This window comes from Monodon monoceros, unplaced genomic scaffold (assembly GCF_005190385.1).
Source record: "Monodon monoceros isolate NGI ecotype Baffin Bay Population unplaced genomic scaffold, NGI_Narwhal_1 Super_Scaffold_15, whole genome shotgun sequence".
NCBI lineage: Eukaryota > Metazoa > Chordata > Mammalia > Artiodactyla > Monodontidae > Monodon > Monodon monoceros.
This window is the reverse complement of record NW_021703771.1, coordinates 6056924-6068048: the sequence shown is the minus strand read 5'-3', so window position 1 is coordinate 6068048 and position 11125 is coordinate 6056924.

Below are 11125 nucleotides of genomic sequence, written 5' to 3'. Positions count from 1 at the left end.
CCCAATTCATCACACACATTCTTCACATATTGAAGTCACTGTTTGCCCTGCAATCCCATTCCTCTGATGGATTAAGCAAATTTGTTTATATTCAGTTTGTTTATGTTTTTCTTGTTTAAGGGTGGAGATGATGACTTCCAGGCCCTTTATATGTTGGAGTTTTGGTTTGATTTTTTACACTCTTTTTTTTTTTTGTGATACGTGGGCCTCTCACTGTTGTGGCCTCTCCCGTTGCGGAGCACAGGCTCCATACGCACAGGCTCAGCGGCCATGGCTCACGGGTCCAGCTGCTCCGTGACATGTGGGATCTTCCCGGACCAGGGCACGAACCCGTGTCCCTTGCATCGGCAGGCGGACTCTCAACCACTGCGCCACCAGGGAAGCCCGATTTTTTACACTCTTAATGATGTCTTTTGATGAATTGAGATGCTTTTTAATGAAGTCTGAATTTTTACCCTTTTTGGGTATTACTTTTTCCTTCTCACTTAAGAAATCTTTGTTTTTCCAAGTTTGTGAAGCCATTTTCTATGTTCTTATCTAACAACTTTGTTGTTTTATCATTCACATTTTGATCTATGATCCATCTGAGATTGATTTTTATGTGTTGTAGAGGTGGAATTAAGATTCATTTTTTTCCCCATGTGGATTTCCAACCGATTTAGCACCACTTGCTAAAAAGTCCTTCCTTTCCCTACTGCATTGCATTGGCACCTTTATTGAAAATTAGGTGATGATTTATTTAGACTCTTTCTAGACTCTTAATTTTGTTCCAGTGGTCTATTTGTTTATCCTTGTATGAACATCACAGTGTTTAATTACTAAATCTTTACAATAAGTCTTGATATTTGGTAGTGTAATGTCTTAATATTTAGTAGTAGAAGTCTTTTAATTTTATTTTTCATCAAGATGGTCTTCTCTATCCTTGCTCCTTTCAATTTCTATAAAAAATTTAGAATCAGTTCAACAATTTTCACAAAAACGTCTGCTGAAATTTTGAATGGGATTGCATTGAATCTTAGAGAAAATTGAGAAAAATTAATGTCTTAAAAATATTGACTCTTCCTATCCATGAATATGGTATATCCCTCCATTTATTTTGGCCTTCTTAAATTTGTGTTTAGTATTTTTCTGTAGTGGTTTTACATCTCTCTCAGTAAATTAATTCCCAGGTAGTTGATATTTTTGACTTATTATAAATTATTTTTAAAGTTAATTTTCTATTTGTTTTTGTCTTGTACATAGAATAACAATTTTTATATTGTCCTTATAGCTAGTTACCTTGTTAATTTAACTTGTCTAATAGTTTTTCATAGATCCTTTAAATTTTTCCATGTACATAATCTTATTATCTATGAATAACGATGGTAATATTTCTTCCTTTCCAGTCCTCGTAGCTTTTCTTTGTTTTTCTTTTTGCAGTAATGAGGACTTCTCTTACGTTGTTGAATAAAGTCATGATAGCAGGCTTTCTTATTTTATTCTGTATGTCAGAGGGTAAAACTTACACTCTTTCAACTTTAAGTAAGACATTTGCTGTGTAGTCTTTTTTTAGGTAATATCATTGATTACATTATACTAATCAGTGATAAGTAATAAGTAACAAGAAGTTTCCTTTTCATTCTTAATTTAATAAAATTATATATATATATGTGTGTCTATACTTATAATGAGTTTTACATTTTTATCAAATGTTTTTCTGTTGGATTTTCTCCTTATTTTGTTAATATGGCTAAGTACGTTAATTGATTTTATATTTAAAAAATTTACATTTGTGGATTAAATCCAACTTGATCATAATGTTTATATTTTACAGAGTTGATTTACTAACTTTTGTAGGTGTTTCACATCTGTGTTGCAGGAGAAATCTCACTGGAATGTTCCTTTCTTGTAATATTCTTGCCAAGTATTGATATCAAGGCTATGCCAACCTCACAAAATACTTAGAAGGTGTATACTCTTCTATAAATCTCTTCAAGAGTTTGCAAAAGCTTGGTGTTAAATATTTGTAAGAATTCACTAATGAAGTCATCTGGTTCCGGCGATTTCTTTGTGAAAAGCTTTTAAATTATAGACTGTAGTAGACTATAGCTGTAGGAGCATTTAGATTTTGTTTTGTATTGTGCCAGTTTTGGCAAATTGGATTTTTAAAGGATTTTGCTCATTCAATATTATTATCTTTTTAATATCTGTAGGATCTCTAGTGAAGTCCTTTGTTTACTTCTTAAAATTGGCAATTTATGTCTTCTCTCTTTTTTATTTTTTTTTTGCGGTACGTGGGTCTCTCACTGTTGTGGCCTCTCCCGCTGTGGAGCACAGGCTCCGGACGCGCAGGCCCAGTGGCCGTGGCCCACGGGCCCGGCCGCTCCATGGCACGCGGGATCCTGCCGGACCAGGGCATGAACCCATGTCCCCTGCATCAGCATGTGGACTGCCAACCATTGCGCCACCAGGGAAGCCCTGTCTTCTCTCTTTTTCATCTTGATCAGTTTTTCCAGAGATTTTATTGATTTGATTAGCTTTTCCAAAAATCAATTTTTGGCTTTTAAAAATTCCTAATTTTTTGTTTTATATTTTATTTATTTCTGCCTTTTTTTCTTTCTCAAGTCCTCCCTTCTACCTTTTTGAATTTTAACTTTTTCTTCTTCCTTTCCTTCTTCCCTCCCTCCCTCTCCTTTCTTTCTCCCCTTCCTTCCTTCTGTACTTCTTTCTTTCTTCCTCTTTTTTCTTCTGTTTAACTTCCTGATTTATGTTGACAAACAACCTTTTGTACATTATCAGGGACCTAGTTGGTAATGGCCCAGTGAATCACTTCTGAAATCAAGCATTAAGCCCAATTGTCTTAGGATCATAGTGGTGGTTACCTATAAAATATTGTCATTAAAACAACCTCAAAAATATTAGGATTCATAATCATAATCAAATGAATTATTTATCAGAATTCACAAGGGTTCATCTTATTTTGCTTAATAATATGCTGTGAATATTTTTTCACAGCACACTAATTTTTATAACACAATTTTTAATGGCTACATAATGTTCTAGTGTAAGAACAAAGCATACTTTATTGTTACATTTAATAAACAATTTTATATTGTTGGATACGTAAGGTGTTTCTAATTTTTACGACTGATTTACTTATTGTGCTCTTACTTAGTTAGTAGATGTGCTCCTGAAAATTATGTAGAATCTAATTTTTTGTGAATTAATGGTTATTGTGGAGAGAACAACCATGGTAATTCATTGTGTTAAAAGGAGTAATTTGTTTTCTAAAATATTTGTTCCAGGGCTTCCCTGGTGGCGCAGTGGTTGAGAGTCCACGTGCCGATACAGGGGACATAGGTTCGTGCCCCGGTCCGGGAGGATTCCGCATGCCGCGGAGCGGCTGGGCTCGTGAGCCATGGCCGCTGGGCCTGCGCATCCGGACCCTGTGCTCCGCGGAGGGAGAGGCCGTGACAGTGAGAGGCCTGCATACCGCAAAAAGAAAAAATTTGTTCCAAACGTCTAAATGTTTACATAAAGTTTGACTTAAAATTGGCTGACAGCTGTGATATCATGCTCTTCACTGAAGGTAATAATTTTTTTCCTTTCTCTCTCTAACACAACCATACACACTAATTTATATTTTCGGATTTGGCCCATTGACTTTGTACAACAATAAATTGTTAGACTAAAGAGAACTTGAATTATTTTCTAGAATTTATAAAAATGAGCACTTAGACATAGGAAGATGATGTCATCTATAGTAAGAAGGAAGAAAGGGAAACAGAAGAGGAAGCTTTGCCTTTCATTGTGCTTATTGCCACCACCTGTGGCGCCTGTGTGGTGACTGACAGTTATTTCATGTGGAACCTGCTGGCTTCTTGCTTCCCTGTGCTCTGGAAATCACCTAACTTCACCCTCTGTGGGACGTCTTCCCAGCATTATCCCAAGGGGTATGAAATCGTCACCCTATTACGTGATACACCAAGGCCGGGACCACTGATGGGTTAAGTAGAGATTTTTTTATAAAGCACTTCAGAAATGAAAAATATTCTACAAATGCCAAGATTATTAAGGCACTTGGCAGCATTTCAGAAAGTGGAAATTTTTCTGCTGACTTAGGTTTTGCTTAACCTTTAAAATGAAGGTGTCAAACCCTCAAATTGCAATTTAATTCAACAAACATTTATTGAGTATATATGATTTTCAAAGTTTGTAGACTAAAATGAATAAAACTTGTTCGTCCCCTTAAGAGGTTTACTGTTTAGTGCCTGGATAGACAGACACACAGCTCCTTATAATACAGGGAAAATCCCAAAAGTTCCTCAAAGAGGTATACGGCGATCACTGTAGTTGTCAGAGCCAGAGGGCACTTCCAACCGGAGTTAACCAGAGATTGAGTTGTGGAGAAGGAGACGTCTGACCTGGGCCTTGAAGGGTGTTAACATTTTAACAGAGCAGATCCTGGGAAAAGGGCATTTTAAGCAGAGGAAACTAGGCATTTAGAGGTGGAGAAGGCATTTCATGGAAAATGGAAGTGTCTCAACTTTGCACATCCTGAGCAAAGATTGGGCTGAGGAAGTAGGATGGGGTCAGATTATAGAAGACCTTTATTACCGGGCTAAGGAGGCAGTAGAGCACTGCTGAAGGCCTTTGAGAAGGGCAAGTGAGGATACAGGGCATGATTGGACACAAAAAGTAGACACTCAATTGTTTATGGAGTCATCCAATGCATTACATTTTCTTAGGAACATTCTAATGCCAACAGCAGTTTTCTTAGATAAGTTCCTGTTTCTGCTCAAGGCAATGGGTCGAGTTTCTACGAAGATCCAGGTTGTGTTTTAAGTATATCTGACCTCTTGCTTTGGCAGAAGTGCTTTTCTTTACCTTGTCTTCACCGTTCCATGTTGGTCTCCTCCCAGCACCCCCATCCCCTTGAAGGCAAAGTCACTTCCCTAGGGGTTCACTCTTGTGCTGGCATCTCTGGTCGGGTTACTTTCCTTTTCTTACTGATTCTGAGTTCTATTGTTTCCCTTCAGATAATGGAGAACTAGGTGTACCCATGAACTTCTGTGATTCTCTTTTTTTTTCTTTTTTAAGTTTTCAGTGCTTAGCATGAATCACTGTAGAGAAAAGTGAAAAGTGCTAGTGAACAAAAACAAAGCCCTGAGGGAAGAGAGAGCAGAAGAGAGATCTTTAAAGCATTTTTTAAAACTAGCTATTCAGAAAGATAATATCTCTGCCTCAGCTTCTTCATGTGTCACAAGGAGGATGATAATGCCTACTGCATGTGTTGTTAAAAGAACTAAATGAGTTCATATTTTGAGCAAAATGGTTAGCCAACCGACTTGTACATGGTTACCACGCAGTAAAATTTCCCTTAAACAGAAGGATGAACATTCAGTAGATATCCTAAAATAATTTTATCATGGAAAAACAAGTTTGCTTTTTCTACTATCCTTATTCTACTTTTCCTCCATCTTGTTCCAGATTTCTTAAGTATTTGTAACCTTGAGAAAACATAACATAACCTCTGTGTAGAGATCCTCCTCTCTTCCAGAAACCAGCTAGTAGAAGAAAGGCCAAGTAGCAGCTGAAGAGACAACCACCTAAACTAAATTTGTATTGAAATGTTTCTTGCTTAACTCCAAATTTCATTGGTTACTTCTTATAAGTGAAGAATGGGATACCTCTTGTAAAAAATTAACTAGAGTCAGGAGGCCAGCAGGGGGCGCCCTCACACCCTGTGATGATGGCAGAGCCCAGTGGGGAGGAGAAAGACTCCTCTTCTTTCCTGGCAAGGACTCAGCCAATGAAAGCTGTGGACGCTTTGTTTACTCCAGCCGTCCCAGCTTCCTTTCCCCTCTGTGAAAGACTTCTCTATTTTTGCTGGGGACTCAGACGGTCACTCGCCATGGTTGCAGACACCAAACTGCAATTCTCTGTTGATCCTGAATAAAACCAGTTTTGCTAGAGAAATATCTGGCAGTATATTTGTTTTAGGTCAACACTCTGCACATATTTTATCTGATAAAGCTCACATATTTTACTCAGTCAATTTCAGTCATAATAGCTAGGATCAGTGATTCTCAATCAAGGGCACTTTCTTCTCCCAGGGAATAGTTGGCAAAGTCTGGAGACACTTTTATCACATCTGGGGGTTGCTGCCCATGGGTAGAGGCCAGAGATGCAGCTAAACATCCTACAGTACACACGATGGCCCTCCACACACACACACACGAACATTACTCAGGATCAGATGTTAATAGTGCCAAGGTCGAGAAACTCTGGATCATATTGAGAGGGTCTATGCTTTAGTGCCAGCTGGGAGTGAGGCTTTGAGGAGATGGTGCTAGAGAATGAGCAGGTGGAAAGTCAAGCTGACTACCTGGCATACCTGAGTGGAGGATTCTGGACCAAGGCAGGTAGGAGGAGGACCCTGTGATCCAGGGAGAATTTCTGGCAGTTGGGGTCTGAAACAAGTTTTGCTTATTTGTCAACTTGGTCAAGGCAATAGGAACAGGATATTCAGGGAATCACATGGCTGTAGGGAAGGGCTTGCTGTCATGTTTCTTCGGATGGAGACCCTCCCAAAAGGTATGAATGGTGACCTGGGCCAGGTTGAGGGGAGAATCCAGTGTTGATTAGCTCAGCGTTTGTGGGCACATTGCAGTAAAGTCAAGAAAGCAGGAAGAAAACATGACCCGGAGCCAGAATCATTTAGAATATTTGCAATGCGATAGATATAAGTGGTGGGTTTAAAATATGTGCAAAATTCCTCGATATTCCCTTCAAAGGGGGAGCCTAATTCTCTTCCATTTGAGTTTGGGTTGGGCTTAGTGATTTAGGTCTAATGATGGGCTAAAAAAGAAATAATGGAACATGACCTCCGTGGCTAGGTTACAAGATTCATGGCCTCCACCTTCTTCTCTCTTTTTGGATCACTTTCTCTGGGGGAAGCTAGCTGTAGTGTCATGAGGACACTCAGGTAGACTCATGAAGACATATGAGGTAAGAAACTGAGGCCAACAGCCATGTGAGTGAACCACCGTGAAGCAGGTCCTCAGCCCTGGTGGAATGCTCAGATGACTGCTTGAGGACACATGGAGACTCTGAGCCAGAACTCCCAGCTGAGCCGCTTTCGTATTCCTGACCCGCGGAAACCGTGTGATAATACATTCTTGGTGTTTTAAGGTGGCAGATTTTGAGGTAGTTTGTTAAACAGCAATATATAACTAACATAAATATTCAGGAGTGAGTTTTTTCATTAAGTATTGTTCTAGATAGTATGCAGGAGGTTTAGGTGTAACTTTTAAGGAGTAGAGGTGTCATTGCCTCTTCATTTTAAGAGATAGAATTTTGATTCAGAATTGTGTGGTTAGGAATACGGACTTGTGAACAGACTGCCAGGATTCCAATGCTGATTCCCACTTACTAGCTTTGTGACCCTGGGCAACTTAACCTCTCAGGATTCAGTTTGCTCATTTTTAAAACAAAGATAAGGATTAATAGTTGTAAGGTGCTTATGAGAGTGTCTGGAACATAGTAAGCATGAAATAAACATTAGCTGTTATTATTATTTCTGTAGTTGTATCACCTTACACTCAGAAGGTGATTCACATTTATAAAATACTCTGCGTATGTTATTGGAAAGCTTGGAGCCTGGGTCAGAATGGGCCCAATGAATGAATTCTCAAATTTAGCATAAAGGGCTATCTTTATGTGGGACCCTGTCCCACACAGTTTTCAGGCTGGCCTGGAGGCTGCAGCACTTAATGCCAACTGTGTGGTTGTTGCTTGTTAACTATTGTCATGAGAACAACCTCAAATACATTTGTGTGAGAGGCACGTAAAATGGTCGTAAAATGTTCATATTTTTTGACCGCTTGGCTCTTAATGAATACTCTTTCCCCTGAACTCTTAAAGAAAATTTATCTAATTTTAGTGCCAGGTACATTAACTTTTCAAAGAAGGAGATGTGATCTCAAATGTCATGTGCCCTTACATACAATACATTTTTACCCACTGGTTAAGGTTGATTAATGATGTTATATGGATTTCAAGTAATTGGCACAAATCTGGAACTTGAAATATAAAATTTCAAAATAGAATTTAAATTTACCAAAACTCTTCTCAAAACTACCTTTCTGTTTAAATGAGTATCAGTCCTGCGCCTGACCATTTGCTATCTCTGTTACTTGCACCTGTGAGCTTTCAGAATAAACCCATTGTCATGCACTGAATTCTTGTGTCCCCTCCAAGATGCATAGATGAAAACCTACCCCCCACAATTAATGGTACAAAGAGGCGGAGTCTTTGGAGGCAATTAGTATTAGGTGGGCTTGCTTCTGAGGGCACAATGAGAAGTCAGCCACCTGCAGCTCACAAGAGGGTCCTCACCAGAACCTGACCGTGGGGCACCCTGACCTGGGATTTCCAGCAGCCAGAATATTGAGAAATGAATTTCTGTTGTCGATAAGCCATTCAGTTTATGGTATTTGTTATGCAGCCTCAGCTGACACCAGGCATATTTACTAGACAGCATCACACTCAAGCCAACTGTGTGTCTAAGGGGAGAGTAGGGCAGAGCAATGCATCACTTTGGGTTTTTTTCTTTTTTTCCCCTAATCTTGAAATAGCACAATAAGTGGAGAGAAATTTTAGAAAATTTTGCTGGAAAAATAAAATGTGAGAAAATATACCAAGAGCATGTCTTTCTTGCTTAGAAATGGAAATGGCAGATTTCCATCATGTTTATCAGAAAGAAGGAAGAATAAAATCAAAGCATTTGAACTGCATGTGCTTTTAAAATGTAGAAAGAGCTGTACTGTTCAAGAGACATAGTAAATCAAAAAAAGACAGCTTGGCACATTTTACTGTGTGGGGAGGAAACTTAACTTTGCCAAAACTGACACTATTTAGAAAATCACAATACCACCTCTAATCACGGTGTATCTTGTATGGGTCTAACCTGTTTGCTTCACAGATTTTATTGAAATCAGTCTGACTTTCTTTTGTCATTTTTACTAGGATAAATCCTTAAGCAACTGCATTTCAAATTCCTTCTTGATATAAACTGTAGAAGTGATAGAAAGAAGAGAGGAAACTATTTGGGGAAAAATGCTCTCCTTTTTGTATGAAGAAAAAAATTTTGAAATAAATAACTATATTTTGTTTTTCTATAAATAGGGATAATAATATTTTCAACTTTATAGGGTTGTTATCAAAATGAGTTATCATTATGAGTTAATATTAATAAAGAATTTAGAACAGTGCCTTGTTCATAATGCATGTTATATCAGAGCTGGTTAAGTGCATAAATAAGAGAATTTTTAGGATGCAATTGTTTAGGGTAGAAATAAGTGTTAGTGATAATGTGGCATGAGGTAGGTCACCAGAGGTGTAATAGGAGGGTGACAGGCACCTAAACGTTCATTTGTGTGATGACTTCTGTTTGTTTCTTAGCAAACGAAGTTGACCCAAACCATTCAGACAGGTCTGCAGAGGTCTTCCGAGCAGACAAGGACAGGAGATGGGTTGCTTGAGTGCTGAAAATTCTTTGCTCTTCTTTCCGTTGTTAGGGCTTCACCCCTCCTTGCCTGGTTCTAGGAGAGGCTTTCGGATTTTTCTTTAAGGCTTTTTTGTTAAATTTCTTCCATCAGAATGTTCCCTAACCTTATTATCTTGCTTACTGAATTAGAAGAGTACAGTTTTAACATGGTGTATCGCCCCGGAACATGTGCTCACCCACTCATGCACTCACAGGAATATCCCCTGGCATGAATGCTGGATGAGTTTCAACTAAAGTTTGGATTTATTTTTTGTCAGAATTCACCTCCAGGGCAATTATTCAGTTAAGGGAAGGAGGGGCTGGGTACTCTGATTCTCTCTGAAGTAGGCTTAAACTTTCTGCGATAATATCAACAACTCACATTTGCTTCTGGCTTTACAATTAAAAAATACTTTCTGGAAATTATCCCTTTTGATTCTCATAACAATCCTATAAAGTATTAATATTGTTCACTTTTATCTGCAGGGAAAACGGAGCCTCAGAGATTAAATTAACTACTCCAGTACCACCACTATAGGTAGAGTTAAGAGTTTCCAGACCTAAACTTTCTTCCCAACTTGCTTTCAGGCTATCACTCAGGGTTTTATTTTTAAAACCAGAATCAAGGCAAAAAAATTCAATATGGTTAGCAGTTTTGTTTGTTTGTTAGTTTACTTTCCTCTCTCTCTCTCCCTTTTTATGTTTCACCCTCTCTCCATAGTTGCTTAAAAGAACAAGTTTGAATATCATTTAGCCACACATTAATGCCTTTAGCTTGAGTTTTTTAGACCCTGTGGGAGGAAAAATTCCAGAGCTGTCTCCTATGATTCCCATTCCCTAGTTATCCCATCAAATAGTTGTCTACGTACTGCTGGACAGGGACTCTGCAGTTGTAATTAAGGTTACTAATCAGTTGGCTTTAAAATAGGGAGATTATCTTGGATTTTCTGAGTGCATCCATTGTGACACATGAGCCCTTTGAAAGCTGGAGAGGAAATAGAAGAGAAAAAGCCAGAGGAATTCAAAGTGTGTTGACTCCATATTTTGTTGCTGGCTTGAAGGAGGAGGCCAGAGAGGAATTTTGCCAAGCACTAGTGAGCTTGGGTCAGGATGCTGAGCCCCAGGTGAGGACTGCGGCCCTGCCTGGTACGGTGGTTCCAGCCTGGTGAGACCCTGGACAGAGAATCCAGCCACGCTGTGCTGGACTTTTGGCCTACAGATCTGTGAGATAATAAATGAGTACTGTTTTTTGTTTTTTGTTTTTGTTTTGCAGTACGCTGGCCTCTCACTGTTGTGGCCTCTCCCGTTGCGGAGCACAGGCTCCAGACGTGCAGGCTCAGCAGCCATGGCTCACAGGCCCAGCTGCTCTGCGGCATGTGGGATCTTCCCGGACCGGGGCACGAACCCAGGTCCCCTGCATCGGCAGGCAGACTCTCAACCACTGCGCCACCAGGGAAGCCCAATGAGTACTGTTTTAATATGCTAACTATGTGATAATTTGTTATGCAGCATTAGAAAACTAACACAGATATGTACATTTAAGTCTATATAATTCGAAAGAGAATATGTGAAATTTTTATTTACCACATTCTCGGC